Source organism: Amphiprion ocellaris, chromosome 7 (assembly GCF_022539595.1).
Source record: "Amphiprion ocellaris isolate individual 3 ecotype Okinawa chromosome 7, ASM2253959v1, whole genome shotgun sequence".
Lineage (NCBI taxonomy): Eukaryota > Metazoa > Chordata > Actinopteri > Pomacentridae > Amphiprion > Amphiprion ocellaris.
In genome coordinates, this window is record NC_072772.1 from 26,095,014 (window position 1) to 26,109,743 (window position 14,730).

Below are 14,730 nucleotides of genomic sequence, written 5' to 3' on the forward strand. Positions count from 1 at the left end.
GACTGCATGAAGCACAAAGATAAGTGCCTGGTTAAAGTGAATGTAATAAGAAACAACTATGACATGACAAATACAACACAAGAAAGAAGCACTATCGTCACACCACCTCATGCCAAGATTAAAATGTAAAAGCTGAGTGCGCAGACCTTCGTAAAATGACACAACAAAGATGTTTTGGTCTTCAGAAGATGACACTGCAAATGGAAGCGCCAAGTGCTTTGTGTTATAGACCATCTCATGTCAAGAACGCGTGTTGAACGTTAAGCTGCAAAGGAGACATGGCGGATGACGGTGCGCTTGAAAAGAGGCAAGAGGACCAAAGCAGCAGTACCAGCATTGGTCACAAGAGGGCAGTAAAGTATACAGAAAGGGATCTGGAAGAACAAATAACCAGACAAGTAAATGTAAGAAGAGCAAAACTCTCACAACTGACATTAAAAACGAACCAGATTAATGCTTTGATGAAAAATAACGAAGATCCAGACACTGTCGATGAACATTTAAATAAATGCTCACAACTCCTAAATGAGTTCATTCAGTCAAATGATGATGTTCTCAGGTTACTGCCCAATGAAGAGAAAAATGCTGATCAAACATTTTGGTTTGTACCTAAAAGAGAGAACTTCAGTAGCTTTATGGCTGCAGTTGGAAAAATGGACAATTGTGTCAAGGCAACAATAGCAAGATGATATACCCCCAGAGGAAAGTGCATCTATGGCTACTGGACCAGTGAGAAGGAAGTCAGGCTCCTGTGTCAGTGGAGGTGCGGTTAGTAACCACTCATCTAGAGCATCCAGATTTTCATCTGCATCATCCACACGCCACAAGGAAGAAGCAGAGAGAGCAGCCTTGATTGCACAAGCAGCAGCCTTAAAAAAGAAGCAAGAGCTGGAAATGGAAGAATGCAGAATAAAGGCTAAAAAAGAACAGCTTGAGTTAGAGACAGCCATTGCTGCTTCCACTACCAAAATAAAGGTATTGGAAGAATTTGAGAGTGAAGAAGGTATAGATGAAAGTGAATATTTCCTTGCTGCAAGTTCAGCATACAGTCACCAAAGGAGTTCACCTCCATTAGAAAATAATGACTACTCAGACTCTCATGAACGGTCACACAAACCATACAATTTCCAAGTGAGGCAAGAGAATGACATGCAGCAAGCCGATGAAAAGGCCCAAATAAACCTGTGTGAAGTAATGCTGAAACAGAATGACATAACTGAGATGCCAGTTAAACAACAGAGACTATTACATCTGCCCCAGAGAGACATTCCTGTTTTCAGTGGCGACCCACTGGAGTTAAAACCATTTGTGAGGGCATTTGAACACACAATCTATGAAAAGACTGAAAGTGACAGTGACAGATTATATTATCTAGAACAATTCACCAGAGGTGAACCCAGAGATCTTGTCAGAAGCTGCCAACACACAAGCTCTCAGCCAGGCTTTGAAGAGGCAATGAAGCCATTAAAGTATCACTATGGAAATGAAATTAAAATAGCAACTGCCTACATGAACAAGGCATTCAACTGGCCACAAATAAAGTCAGATGATGCTAAGGCGCTTAACAGTTTCTCCCTGTTTCTCAGTGGCTGTAACAATGCAATGCAAGACATTGATGAGCTTGAAGAATTAGACAATCACACTAACCTGAGAGCCATTGTAGCCAAACTCCCATACAAACTGAGAGAAATGTGGAGAGTTTCTGCCTTTGACATCCAAGGGATGAGCGGAAGAAGGGCAAAGTTTCATGACCTTGTCAGATTTGTCAACAGACAAGCTAAGATAGCATTAGAGCCACTGTTTGGTGACATTAAAGAGTCTGATGACAGGAGAAAGGCCTACTTCAATGTCAGAACTGGAGCATCCAGACCAAAAGGAAGCACATTTGCCACAAGTACAGCACCTATTGTAAAGGAAAGATCACCAGAAAATAATGCCTTCCAGAAGTCATGTATGTACTGTGAGAAAAAACATACGCTGGCTGAATGTTACAAAATCAGAAAACTGCCTTATAAGGAAAGGCTACAGTTCCTTAAAGGTAAAGGACTGTGCTTTGCATGCTTAACATAGGGACACCTGAGTAAACAGTGTAAAAAGAGAATGGTCTGTGACTACTGCTCAAAAAGACACCCAAACATGCTCCATATCACAAGAGACGAGGATGAAACTGCTGAGAACACTCAGAAACATGCAACTGAAAACGCCACTTTAAGTGAACCAGCATTTGTTTCAAGTGGAACACGTGGTGCTACCCGGGCCGGTAACACCACCTGTGCCTTGTCAATCATACCTGTTTACATCAAGGTAAAGAAAAATAACAAGACAATTGAGATTTATGCATTCATGGACAATGGTAGCCAAGACACATTATGCTCTGAGAAGTTAATGAGACAGCTTGGCATAGAGCGTAAGAAAACTCAGATCCTTCTCCACACAATGGGCCAAGAGAAGTTAGAATCAAGTTACCTTACTGCAGGTTTGAAAGTCTGTGGTGTGAACGAGAATGTTTACATTGACCTACCTGAAACATACACTCACATGGTGTCAAAGGAGAGCATTCCTATGCAAAAGGATTTGGAAAAGTGGCCTCATCTGCATGGTATCCATTTGCCACAAATAGATGCAGATGTGGGACTTCTAATAGGATCCAATGCTCACAAAGCTATGGAACCATGGGATGTTGTCCACAGTCATGATGACGGTCCATATGCATTTCGAACAATCCTAGGCTGGGTCATCAATGGTCCTATTAACAGAGACAACACTTTCTCTTTGGAAAACAAAACACGTGTGTCAGTGAATCGCATTTCGATTGCTGATGTGGAAACTTGCTGCTGCAACAGATTAACCATGATTTTCCAGAGAAGGCCTGTGAAGAAAAACAGGAAATGTCCCAAGAAGATGTTCAATTCATGGACTCTGTTGCTAAATCTGTCAAAAGAGTCAAAGGACACTACAGCATAAGTCTTCCTCTTAGAAACAGATCTGTCAAGATGCCTAATAACCATAACTTAGTTGTTCAGTGAGCAGAAATCCTGAAAAGGAAACTCCTCAAAAACAAAGAGCTGCACAACTCTTCATGTCTGACCTACTGAGCAAAGGCTATGCAGTTCAATTGCCACTCGAACAACTTGAGACAGACAATGGAAGAGTTTGGTACATACCCCACCACAGAGTGTATCAACCCCAGAAGAAGAAGCTTCGTGTAGTGTTTGTTTGTGCATCATCGTATCAAGGCAAGTTATTGAATGGAGAGCTCCTACAAGAACCAGATCTAGCAAATTCATTAGTTGAAGTGTTGACACGATTCAGACATGAATATATTGCTTTAATGCAGTGTTTCTCAAAACTATTTGAGAAAGGGGGGGCGCGGGCGACTGGGAGGAAAAGGTCCTTCAACACGGAACTAATTAGCTGAACTATTGTTTATAACGTTGGCCTGTTTTTCGCGGCGTACAATACTAAAATTGTGCTGACCCCACAGACTGTATATGCCATAGATATAAAAAAATTGTAATAATGATCTTCTATATATATCTATGGTATATGCACTGGCCGTTCAGACTCCGAAGTACAGACTCCCGAGAACGGGAGAACGTATCGTTAATGTGCAGTCGGAACACCAGCGTACTCGATCAGTCACATACTCGGCTCATCTCCTCCGATTATTTTTACCAGCAATGTCAAACATACAGCATGTGGGCCAAAACCGGCTCACCAGACGTTCCATTTCGGCCCGCGGGACGACTTTACACATGATAAAAATTACAACAACATTAACTGTAAATTGTAAATTTGTAAAATTGTAAATTTAACATAATTTCTAGAACTTGACAAGTTGTTCTGATCATGAAGTAAAATACTAGATTGTTCAGTTCCAGATACCTGTGACTGAATGTTTTGTGTTTTTGTAGATAAACTGTTATCTGGCAGATACGATGCATGTGTAAATGATGAACTGAGGCATAATAGGCTACTGTTGAAATTGAACTTGTTTTCCTTATGAAATCTCAGGTTCATAATATTTTGTAAAAAGATAGTTCATAAAATGTGAACATTTTCAGAATGTACTTTTTTTTTAACTAAAACAAAGGGGAAAAGTTGGAGTTGTGGTTATTTATAGGTTATTATGCTGTGATTTTACTGGTGGGGCCCACTGGAGATCAGATTGGGGTTTATGTGGTCCCTGGACTAAAATGAGTTTGACACCCTTGATCTTTACTGTGAAAAACAACAAAATGGAATTAGATAAAATAACACAGCATTGCATATTCATGTTTTCACAGTTATATATATATATATATATATATATATATATATATATATATATATATATATATATATATATATATATATATAAATAAATATAAAAATATATACCGTATTTTCCGCACTATAAGGCGCACTTAAAAGCCTTTAATTTTCTCAAAAACCGACGATGCGCCTTTTAATCCGGTGCGCCTTATGTGTGCACTGAGTTCCACCTAACCCGCTCCGCTTGATTGACTGTCGGACCATTTCCCACCGACATAGGGTCGTAATACGTACACTACATACGCTGGCAGCAATAAACCTATTACAGAACATTACGTAAAGGTACGTAAAGTACCTACGCTTACCTCCGCCACGCCTTCGGTAGGTAGGTATACTGTACTACCGGTATGCTGCAAAACAACATTTGTTTGGCTAAGAACCCCCGAAAATGGCATCAGCGAAGAGACATGCTTACGAGGCCCAATTCAAAGTACAGGCTATCAGTTACGCGGTTGTAAATAGGAATAGAGCAGCCACGAGAGAATTCAAAATCAATGAATCTATGGTTCGGAAGTGGAGGAAGCAGGAGAATGAATTGCGGCAAGTTAAGAAGACAAAACAGAGTTTCTGCGACTCCATGCGCGCCCATATCACCGCTACTGTGAAAAACCAAGTGAAGCAAATGAATTCGGAGCTTGCCATCATTCCGAGAGGATTACAAAAGAACTCTGCTGGAAATTGGTGTAAACAGGGCATTCAAAGTGAAGTTGCGAGCATCGTGGGAGCGATGGATGAGAGATGGCGAACACACCTTTACTAAGACTGGGAGGCAGCGACGGGCGAGTTATGCCACCATATGTGAATGGATTGTGGATGCCTGGGCTAAGGTATCTGCTTTGACTGTCGTCCGAGCTTTCGCGAAAGCCGGCATCACTGCTGAACAGCCACCCGGCAACGAGACTGACTCCGACAATGACGAGAGGGAACCCGGCATGTTTGATGGCTAAATTTCCCAGCTGTTCAATTCAGATACAGATGAGGACTTTGATGGATTTGTGACAGCAGATTGATCAAAAAATAATGAGTGTATTTTTGAATACGTAATAGAATGAAGTTCAACCAAACTCACTGTTTTGCTTCCGTTACTTTGTTTTAGCATGCGCCTTATAATACAGTGCGCCTTATGTATGGCTTAATAACAGAAATAGACCCCGTAATTGAGACTGCGCCTTATAATCCGGTGCGCCTTATGGTGCGGAAAATACGGTATATATATATATATATATATATATATATATATATATATATATATACGCACAAAGTTATTGGGGGGGCACGAAAGTTTTTTGTCCTCTGAAGGGGGCCCGACAGAAAAAATTTGAGAACCACTGCTTTAATGTCAGACACTGAGGCTATGTATCATCAGGTTAAAGTACCACCAGAAGACACTGATCTACTACGTTTTTTGTGGTGGCCTGATGGAAATTTTAAATGAACCCTATTTGGTGCAATGTCCTCACCCAGCTGTGCCAACTTTGCTTTAAAAAAGACAGCTGAGGATGCTAAGGGCAAAATTACACCTGCTGCAATAAATGCAGTGCTTCATAATTTTTATGTAGATGATTGCCTTCTTTCAGTGTCCAATGAGAAACAGGCTTGTATGATGGTTGAAGAGCTAACATCATTGTGTGAAAGTGGAGGATTCCACTTAACCAAATGGGTGAGCAACAGCAGAGTTGTTCTTAAATGCTGCTGACGTACACGTGGATCCACTTACCAAGCTCATCCATCACTACTCAGGGTGGCACAGTTTGGCAAAGGCAGTGTCCTGGATGTTGAGGTTCATACAGCTGCTCCAGAAGCTGAGTGAACAACGCAAAACTCTGTTGTCGCAAGTCAGTCCTAATCAGAGTTATGATAAGAAAAACGAAGTGTCAAAGCAAATGCAAAGGTTTAGAGCAACCATGAAAGGGACTTTGTTGACTGCTGCAGATATTGTACAGGCAGATGGTGAGATCATTAGGTGTTGCCAGCATCAGTGATTCAGTGATGAGATTGAAACTCTTCAGAAAAGTCACAAGCTTAAAGGGTCAAGTCGCATTGTTAAACTTGATCCTGTTGTTAAGGAAGTTGTTTTGAGAGTTGGCGGAAGGTTGCATCAGTCAGCCTTACCAGCAGATGTTAAGCATCCAGTGATACTTTCTAAAGACCATCATGTCTCTACTTTGATCCTCAGACACATTCATGAGAAAACTGGACATAGTGGGAGAAACTTTATCCTTTCCAAATTGAGGGAGAGATTCTGGATTCTGAAGGCAGATTCTTCTCTCAGAAAAATACTGTCAAAGTGTGTAACATGCAGAAACATCTCAGCTAAACCAGAAGAACAAAGAATGACGGACTTGCCAAGGGATCGTCTGATTCCAGATCAGCCCCCATTCACCAATGTGGGGATTGACTATTTCGGGCCCTCTGAGGTAAAATGTGGGCGGAGTCGAGTCAAAAGATATGGTGTTTTGTTTACATGTCTCACTGTTAGAGCAATCCACCTGGAAGTTGCCCATTCACTAGAGACTGATGCATCTATAAGTGCATTTAGAAGATTCGTAGCTAGAAGAGGTCAGATGTCTGTTATGCGATCAGACAATGGAACGAGTGGGATCAGAGAAAGAAACGCGTCAAGCAATTAAATGTTGGAATCTTTCTAAGATTTCAGAGGCGCTTTTGCAGAAAGGTGTTACCTGGATATTCAGTCCACCGGCAGGATCTCATTTTGGTGGTGTCTGGGAAAGACAGATACGATCTGTGAGGAAAATACTTCACCAAATCCTGAAGCAGTAGACTCTCGATGATGAACGCCTTCAGACATTGTTGTGTGAAGTGGAGTCTATTATCAATGATAGACCAATAACCAGAGTGTTGAAAAGACAACCAGTTCTGCCACTTGGTGTGTTCAACAAAGAGGACTTGTATTCTAGGAGAAGATGGAGGCAGGTGCAGGATTTGGCAGACATGTTCTGGAAGTGTTGGACTAAGGAGTATTTACCGCTTCTGCAAGAGAGACAGAAGTGGCTAAGGACAAAGAGAAACTTGAAACCTGGAGATGTCATCCTTATAGTTGATGACAAGGCACCAAGAAGTTCTTGGTGTATGGGAAAAGTCGAAAGGACAGTACCTGATTCCAAAGGACTTGTCAGACGAGTATTCGTCAAAATTAAAAGCAGTGTATTAGAAAGACAAGTTAAGTTGTGTCTATTGCTTGAAATGGATGAATAACATGAATCTTCATGAGCAATGTATCTTTGTACTAAGGTCACAATTTGAGTGAATATATTGTTATTAGTTAAGATAGGATGTATGTGAATTTTGTGTTGCATTTCAGGAGTAAGTTTGTTTAGTAAGAGTCATTTTATTGTGATTGACCGCAAAGACACCTTTGTTTGATTTATAATTATGTTAGAGCAATAACATTTAGGGGCCGGAATGTAAGCGCCATTTTTGCAGTCCTATTATAATTTAAGAAATTATCATCTTTGGTGCTCAAATGCAGATTTTTGTAAATTGAGATGGTTAAAGTGTTCGACTTAATTATTATCCTGTTAGGCTTCCGTAGGCTTGTAAATGCAGCCACGAAGAAGAATGTGGCCGGAAGTTGTTATGTTTTTGTTTTCAGTAAACAAACGGGAGCGGAGCAACATGGTAGTTTTACCATTGTCATTATCATTGTCATCATTATCTTCGTTCTTGTGATGATGTTGCTTAATAAAGCGTGTAAAACGATATCTCGCCCCTCACTCACGAAGTGGTTATGGAAACAAGAAAGAGAAGAGAATTAAGGAAAGAGCTACAGAACTTAAGATAACCACTACACATACTTTTTGTTGGAATTTGGATATTTCTGCATTTTAAATGTTTTCTGAATTGATCCTTTGAAATACTGTTATATTTAGATATTTTTTTAAAAAAAAAAAACAAACAAAGGCTTGAAATATTTCAGTTTATGTATACTGAGTCTAGAATATTTTTTTTCACTTTGACCTATATCTGATGACAAATGTTAAACCTTTCTCACTATATTCTAATTATATGAGATGTATTTCTATTACCAGTGACTGTCTGAGAAATATGTTCTTTATTGACAGCATTGATACTGATGTGTTTATGAAACATTTTGCTACACAATATATCAACCCTAGCTTAAGTTGTCTTAAAAAGTGGTCAGTTGATAGCTGATAGGTGGTGCAGAGCCAGTAAGAGCTGGGAAGTTTTTTGCAGAAACACTGATCTGTTGCTACTGCTGTCCATCATTAGGGACGTTGTGGAAATGCGTCCGCACAAACTGTAATTAATAATATGCTGCCGTATATTTGTGAATTCTTTGCTGAATGAAGCAGCTGAATGGAGTATAGGCATTATCACTTATTGTATTCACGGAACCTGTGCGTTTACTGCTGCAGCATGAACAAATGTCTTCTGTGGGCCAACATTTCCAACATTTAACTATACCAGTGAAACTCTGTGACCCTATTTAACCTCGACATATTTAGCAACAAATGTAACTTTTCACTAATTGAGCTTTCACATTAATTACAAAAACGTTAACATGCGAGCATAAAAAGCTTGTGCTGAGATGTTGACAGCAGCACGTATGACCAGGAAGCAGCAGCTGCAGGTCTCCACTGTACCTGGAAAGAGCTTCTCTCAGCAGGTGAGCTGGTTTGGGTCTGCAGGCTAGGGACGGAGGTGTCCAGCAGGTCCTGGGTCTTCCTCAGCGGTCCGTCCTCTTTCTGTTCATCCCCCACAGTGGCGCGACTTCTGTTCCAGGCTCGACCACAAACACGAAGACGTGTCGCAAAGAACCGTCAGCTTCCTCTCAGCGCTGCAGCTTTCAAACAAGTTTCCGTGTTTGTAATTCCAGAAAGCTTCTGCAAGTTTCCTTCACTAAGGTTACAGAAATAACAGCTCCAGAGACTGCTTAATGGATAAGCAGGTTTTCATATTTAACTTGGTGTTTAACAGAAAATGTAAAGAAAGAGAAAAGATTAAACAGTTACAAGACGGAAAAAAAACAAATAAGTACCGCAAATTATAGAATATTTATTGAATAATAAGGCTATTATAAAAGCAATTAAAATATAATTAGAAATATAAATACAATTTGCAATGCCATTTAAATGATACAGCTGTACAGACTGTGGAAATGTGTAACTTATTCACCCGGGAAGGTCCAAAATCTACCAGTATATAGTGTAAACAACTTTAAGAGTGATAAAGGATTCTAAAAATATGACTTAAAAGCTGTGTAATAGATAGTGTCTATGTGGAGGGCGGGGTAGACACATCAGGAAGTTTCTGGCCTTTTTGATGGGAGGGTCTCTTCCTGATGGACTGCTGTCAGAGGAAAGTATCTTCAACAGTTTGTGTCCAGAGTCGGAGAATGGTTGTATCTTAAAGACCTCATAGTATCATAATATTAAAACAGAGTCCTTCTCTCTCAGACTGCAGGTTTACTTGTGGCTCCCAGAGTTTCCAGAAGCAGAATGGGAGGCAGATCCTTCAGTTATCAGCTCCTCTGTTGTGGAATCAGCTCTCAGTTTGGGTTCAGGAGGCAGACACCCTCTCAATTTTTAAGATTAGGCTTAAAACTTCCCTCTTTGATAAACTTCATCAGGACTGGCTGAACTATCCCTTAGTTATAATACTTTAGACCCAGGCTACATATCTCCTTTCCACTCTATTTTTAAAAATAAAGGCATAGCATTAGTTTGTCCTATCAGTTGCATACTGAGTGGTAGAAAGTGTTTGCCTTTTGTGTTTGTTTTTTTAACTCTAATTTTACAAAATCTATTATTTAAAAAACAGTTGCATTGTTTCTATAGCACCCTTAGTTGAAAAACTTGCTACATTTGACGCTCTCATGGTACACTGAATGTTTGTTCCTGTGGCCACACATGCAGTTGCACAACTGTCAAATAAGTTGATAACCCTATTTATAAATGCACTTTAATTTTTGACACCCATATGAAACATTTTTCTTAATTTCAAACAGGATACTCATGGTTTCATGATTCATTAACATTTCTTGATATTACGATTGTTGTATTTGTGGTGTGCACATTGATGTAAATTAACTTTGCGTAAGTTTTACTCATTTTTTTGTGACTGGGGTTTGCATGTCTCTGCTGCAGTTGTTATCGGTACAGGATTGGGCAAGACATGGTTATCACAGCCTGAGCGTACTCTTGTTCGTTTGACCTCGTTTATTGGCTGAGACTGACGTTCCATGTTCTTTGTGATAGCTTAGAACACACCACCATCTGCTGGCAGAGCTGTGTCAGTGGCGACCCAAGACTAGAGGGAAATGGTGCATTACTATACAAATAAAGGAGTGTCCTTCAACCAGTGTACCAAGGACCAAACCGTCATTCCATTGACTGTGTTGTAAATTTCAACTGTCTGCTGCTATGTAGCTGAACTTGACTTTCTAAAGAAGAATATACTGACAAAACATTTATATTGATAGAGTGTTACATGATGCCTAAATATGCACTTTATCAAATGAGTTTCTCACCACTCACTTGGTAAGGTAGTGGACCTCTAAGGCAGAAGGTTGGATCAGTCATTTTCCAGAGAAGTGAATGAAGAGGCTGCTGATTTCTGAACGTCCTGCACAGGAACCTGACATGGTCACTTTGATTCCATCACACTGAACATTTGTAACCTGTTCGCAACAAAATAGAAACTGCAGTTTTAACTTATCTAAAAATCACTTTAATGTTATCTAAATCTGTTACTGCATGTCCAGAGAAGTTTAATTTACACTGACAGTTTAGTACACTAGAGAAAGATTATTAATCTTTAGTTCATCAGTGGAAGATCATCATACAGATACATTTGCTGCTGCATTAACCTCTTCAGCCAGACCCCACTGGCTGCATTGTGTCCACTGCACCAGTTTTTCAGGTTCTCATTGCACACAGTCTATACAACAAAGGACACAAGGATGCAGGCAGATTTTCCATGTGCAAGGCTATAGCTACCCTCAAGGAGACCATTTAATTTAATGACACAGAGTTGGGGGTTTTGGAGGTTTTAGTGTCGATATCTTAATATTTTTTAAGCATAATACGATTTTCTGAATTAGTTTACATTCCAGACAGTTTTGTTGTAGAAACAGCATTTGGACCATAATATAAAATGCTACTGAACAGTGAATCTCTGACCATATATGCTATTAGTTTGAGGTTTGAATTTTATTCACAAGAATGCACCATGTGTACACAAAATAATTACAGTCTGAAGCTCAGATTTGCTTTTTGGCAGCTGTCCTGGATTGTATGACTTTTAGGATACGGTACAGTTTATATATTCAAAAGAAGAAAAAAGAAAAAGGCAACTAAAAGTCATCTGACCAGCTGTGTGTGTGTGTGTGTGTGTGTGTGTGTGTGTGTGTGTGTGTGTGTGTGTGTGTGTGTGTGTGTGTGTGTGTGTGTGTGTGTGTGTGTAAACTCTTACACAGATAAATGCTAAGGCACACACAAAGGTGTGTTCATCCAGTTTCTATATTTCTAGATGATAACTGTTTTCTTTTGTAAATGAATCATATTTGTATTATAATTATCTTTTTTTGTTGATAGACATATTTGTCCTTATTTGTCTGAGATAATTCCAGAAGCAGTCATGTGACTGTGTTGTTTGTGTATGGAGAGCAGCTCTGCATGGCTCCACCCAGACCCACACACATACGCAACCCTTTCCTCTGCTCCTCCTCAAGCTTAGTAGAGAAAAGTTAGAAGTTGTTTGTAATTAGTTTTGAACATCAGAGGCAGAGCTCTAATGACGCTTTCAGATGCAAGGCATTTGTAGCTAAGATATCTACTAGCTGGATTTCCAAACTTGTTTTAGAAAGTGGAAGTGACAGTCATTCACTGCAGTGGAAGCTAGAGCAAGGTCAAAAACAAAACGTTTTCACTCAAATTTGACTGGGAGTTTTTGCATGGCAACCTTTTTACACAAGTTTGAAGTTTTTATTTGACTTTAAATTCCAGCAGCCAGTTTTATGACTTTGTGAATCAGAACATGAGCGTGTAGATGTAAGAAAGTTGCTGTAGTTTCTAGTGAGGAACTAGAATTTCTGGTTCCTTCTCTGAGATTGAAAAACTTTCTGTACTTCTGACACGTAGCACATTCCTCCACCACAGCAGCACTCTTAACCTCTAAACTGCCCTCTGTTCCATGTTGGAGTGTAAATCATCTACACTGTGATGGTTCTGGTGAGTTATTAAACAGAATTAAAGGGATGGAACAAAATAGTTGGAACAGTAAAAGAAGAACTGCATGCTGCAGGGGTTTTTCTGCCTGCTGACTGTCCCACCCTTCTAGCCTTAGGAGCCCATAACACAGCGATGACTCACTTCCTCTGCTGAAATATCTCTGTTAGTCTCACATCCTCCTCAAGCCACATGATGATGATGAGGCTTGACCTGAGGCTGGAAGCTACTGGACTAACCACCTGTTTCTACAGCAAATTAACTAAATCAACTCATTAAATGAAAAATTAAATGCTACATAGACACAGTGACATCAGGATTAACATTCTGACTGTTGGCATTCTAATGTCCCATATAATGTTGCAGCAGTCACAGTAGACAATTCACTGCACAGACACTTCTGCTGATAATACTTGTGTACTTTTACTGAGGTTGGATTTTGAATGGAGGACTTTTGCTTGACATGGCAACATGTTTTCACATTGTTGTATTGTACTTTTATTTTAGTAAATAGTGTGAGTACTTCTTCCAACACTGGTTACCATCAGAATCAAGCTTCATTCACTCATTTCAGTCTGTGTGCTCTCATTTTACAGTACTCTTCACTCAATTAAGCATTTTGATTGACTGAATAATTATTTGATTGGCTGGTTAATATTGCTGAGTGTGCATGTGTTGTTCGCAAGTACAGGCAAAAAGGTCTAATCAAGTTCTCAGATGAATGTTCTGCTCACGATTTCTGTGGTTTCTTTGTGTAAACTGACCCTTCATTTTGTCAAAGAGCTGCCTCAATTATACTGTATTAACAGTCTGTAATGCTGTTGTAATGGAACAGCTGCTGTATTCAATATTTTCCTGTCAGCAGATGGAAAGTTTCCTCTACCCAGATTTAAGACATGTGGTCTGCTGCAGGAAGTCACTCTCTCTGCTTCACTATCAGTCCTCCTTAATGTGTAACTGCAGGTATTAGAGTCCAGGTCAATAATAAACTGCTCCAGTGCTCTCTGTGTGTTTTCCCTGTTGGTAAGTTTCCATTCAGGTGATCTGTGAAGGCTGTGAAATCCTGTTCAAATTCCTGCTGTCACAGAGAGTGGCTTTTACACAATTTGTCTAGGTATTTCTAACCTTTTTGTACTTACTTTTTTTATTCCTGCCATTTTCCTTGACAAAACAATCTTTTACACTATCAAAGTATCAATTGTAAACTTTAATGGGCAAGTCCTTTTTAAAAAAATATTTTTTTTGTAAAATTAAACTTGCTTCCATGGTTAGAGATTCTTAGGACAAAACATGAGTGTACACGCCCCTCCAAAAGTATTAGTACAGCGAGGCCATTTACTTTTGCTATAGACTGAAAACATTTGGGTTCATTTATTTGATCAGGGACCATGCAATAAACATAGAAAACATCTGATGTCTCGCATATAGAGTGCACAGCATTAAGCTAATTTTCAGCTCCCTGTGTGGGCTTTTCAGTAAAAGTAGACAGAGGACCAATAACACAGATAAAAACAGCTCAGACAACATTATAAACTACACACACACACACACACACGCACACACATATAAAATGACACAATCCACAGTCAGTCGGACCTTATAGATGTCATAGGTGGGTACATTCTTGTTTTTCTTTCAGCCAATACTTAGCAGATTTAAGAACGTTTACAGCAAAAGCTAACATATTAATTTCATTTGGTAATGTGTTCCAGATGCGACAGCCTTTGTTTGAAAAGGCTGTCTGTCCAAATGCTAGTTCTGCAGTAAGATTTTTTGTAGTTGTTGTTGGTGGAGCTTCTGGTGACCCTGCTGCCATCCTGTCGTTGGATGAATCCACAGAGTGGCTGTGGCACTGATTTATTGAGGCATTTAAAGATTAAAGATAATTTGATGAAACAAAGATTGATGAGGCTTTCAAAACTCAATAAATTGTTTTTAAAATAAGATAGTGATGCCACCAAATTGTTTTTTTATCCATAATTTTCAGAGCTTGATTGTATAATGAACATATGTGTTTTATTGTAGATGGGGCTTCTTGAGGCCCAACTGTCAGACAGTATGAGCTCTGGGAGGAGATCATAGTGTGCATGTACAGTTAGGAATATAATTTCACATACATACTTGTGTATCAATTACTTCTTAGTGTCTGTGGGATTAAACTTCAAAATAAAAAAACTGTTTCTATGATAGTATTGTAGTTTCAGAC

General features: G+C 39.5%; 1 protein-coding gene across 2 annotated transcripts in view; it reads right to left on the reverse strand.

Annotated features, from left to right (window-relative positions):
• The window catches only part of LOC111577493 (kinase suppressor of Ras 1-like), a 93,268-nt gene extending 84,148 nt beyond the window's left edge, over positions 1-9,120 (reverse strand). For both annotated transcript variants that reach the window (XM_035954458.2, XM_035954457.2), the window contains exon 1: positions 8,940-9,120. The gene's annotated coding sequence lies outside the window, so the exon portion shown is untranslated. The remainder of the gene's footprint in view (positions 1-8,939) is intronic.
• Between the last annotated feature and the right edge of the window lie 5,610 nt (positions 9,121-14,730).